The sequence below is a fragment of the Mus caroli genome, chromosome 8 (genome assembly GCF_900094665.2).
Source record: "Mus caroli chromosome 8, CAROLI_EIJ_v1.1, whole genome shotgun sequence".
Classification (NCBI taxonomy): Eukaryota; Metazoa; Chordata; class Mammalia; order Rodentia; family Muridae; genus Mus; species Mus caroli.
Window position 1 is genome coordinate 93,011,173 of NC_034577.1, and position 2,597 is coordinate 93,013,769.

A 2,597-nucleotide genomic window follows, 5' to 3' on the forward strand; every position below is an offset into this window, starting at 1 on the left:
ATCAACATAATCCACTATATAAACAAACTCAAAGATAAAAACCACATGACTATCTCATTAGATGCTGAGAAACCATTTGAAAACATTCAACACCCCTTCATGATGAAAACCTTGGATATATCAGGAATCCAAGGCCCATACATAAACATAGTAAAAGCAATATACAGCAAACCAGTAGCCAACATCAAACACAATGGAGAGAAACTTGAAGCAATCCCACTAAAATCAGGGACTAGACAAGGCTGCTCATTTTCTCCCTACCTATTCATATAGTACTCGAAGTTCTAGCCAGAGCAATTAGACAATGGTACATTTTTATGAGGCAAAAATTATGTACCTATACAAGTATACTAAATATCTTTTTCTTATTAGTAATTAATACATGTACCATATTAAATGTTTATTTTTTTATACTGACAACATAAAAAAATCCTTTAGCGTTTTTAATTTGTTAGCTGAGAGGTCCTTTGGTCTATATAATAATGGTGGGAAGGCTATTGGAGCTTTTGAAGTGCTGTCTAGTTGTCTCTTGATAGACATCTGACTTCCATTCCGAGACTGCTAGAGCAAGTAGAAGCAGGCTGCTCTGCACCCTTGTTGTTATAGATTTAGAACAGGTACAGCATATTAAAGTTTTATTTTGGCTAGGAACTCAGGACACTTTAATCCAGGTTGCAGTTCTTATTATCGATTCCCCACAAAGAAAGGAACTAATTTTTCTCAGTCCATCCCAGGATATGGTCATACCCTACTTATTTATGCCCATGAAGTCCAGATTTCCTAGCACTAAACAATGTCCAGTGTTATTTTATCTGGATTTGGGGGTTTGAAATGATTGACTCTGAGGACTCAAACTCTCTCTGAAATATTTCTGTTGAACAAGTCCTACAATTTATCTTCTCTGATTTACCCCAGATTTTAATCTTTCTTCAGTTGTAGCTTTCTACCATGACTTGCCATTTCTTCGATGTATTCTAACTCTATTCTTCATTCCTTTTTCTTACTATTGTGAGTTCACAATGTGTGTTCACAATGGCTGATGCCACCATGAATATACTCTACTGGGCTATATTTATTGGCCAAAGCATCAAGGACAGCCTAACAATTCCAAACAATTGACAGATTATATCATAGCCCAACATCCTCACTTATGTACAGGTGAATGTACATTAAGATTGGTTAAAATATCAAGTTAAAAGAGCTTTTCACTACCATTCATAGTGGCTTTTCACAAATTATAACAGGGCAATTCTGTCCTATGTGTCTCTCTCTATTGTGTCACAGCTGTTTCAAAATACATAATGCATTACAGAAGGGTGCAGAAGCTTCAACTTTCTATATAGTGGGCTGCCAGAACATATTACTCCAATCTAACTGAAACAATTTAATGCTCGAGCACCATCATATCCTTCTTCAACTTTTCCTTTTTAACTCACACATTTCTTCATGAATATTTGTCTATTATTAATTATATACTCGTAGTAGCTGTTTTTAGGACAAGAGTATATTGAAGCTGAGCAGTGGTGGCACATGCCTTTAATCCCAACACTTTAATCCAAGCACAGGAGGCAGAGGCAAGTGGATCTCTGAGTTTGAGGCCAGCCTGGTCTACAGAGTGAGTCCAGGATATCCAGTGCTTCACAGAGAAACCTAGCCTCGAAGAAAAAAAAAAAAAAGAGTATATTGATGAAGATTTTTCTAATGATTGATACTATTATCTGTAAATTTTTAAGATACCAGTTTATATTGCTAATGTATTGCTGTATTGCTAATGTAATCACACTTTAATGAACAACATCACCCTTTAAAGGGGGAATATAGAATAGATAATAAAATAGAGTAGTGGAAAATTCTATGTGATGGTAATATTTAATTGTCAGTTCCATACAAACTAGAATTAGCATAGAAAAGAGTCTCACTGAGGGATATTTCATAATCAGCTTAGAGAGCGTGTATGTCTATGTGTGATTGCCTTGACTGCTAATGTGAATTGATGAGGGCAGACTTAGGACACTGTGGGTAGGTGCCGCAGACCCTCAGGGTCCCTGTGTCTGTGTGGAACGGGGTTTCTCGACGCGGGTGGGCAAAGCGTAGATGAATGAGTGACAAACAGACACACACAGGAGAGTTCATGTGGAATCTGAGTGTAATTTTCAAATTGAGCATCAGACTTTTTATGCAGAGGACAATAAAGAAGTTGGGTGACATATTCGCAAGGTACAATTGAGGTAACCGGAATCTTACATAAAACAGAGGAATGCAAACACAAAAGGTCTAACAGGAACCACCTTGGATAGAATTCATTGATAACAGCTGGGATCAACAAGGGCTCCACCTAAGATTCACTAATCTTAGAAGCCAGGGTCAAAGGCTTCGCGCCCTTGCCATAGTTCCTATTTTAGTCTCTTGTATAGTCCACCATCCCTTTAGGCCATTGTAAATACGTGTGTATGGGTGTAACTCTGCTACAGTTCTAAGTATCTATTCTGGTTTCTCCTTTGGTCTGAAACTTCCTTCTTCCTTAGTGATGGTAAATTCCTGTGTAAGGGAGTGACTTAGCTTTTACAATCTTACTGAATTCCAAGCCCATGATCTTG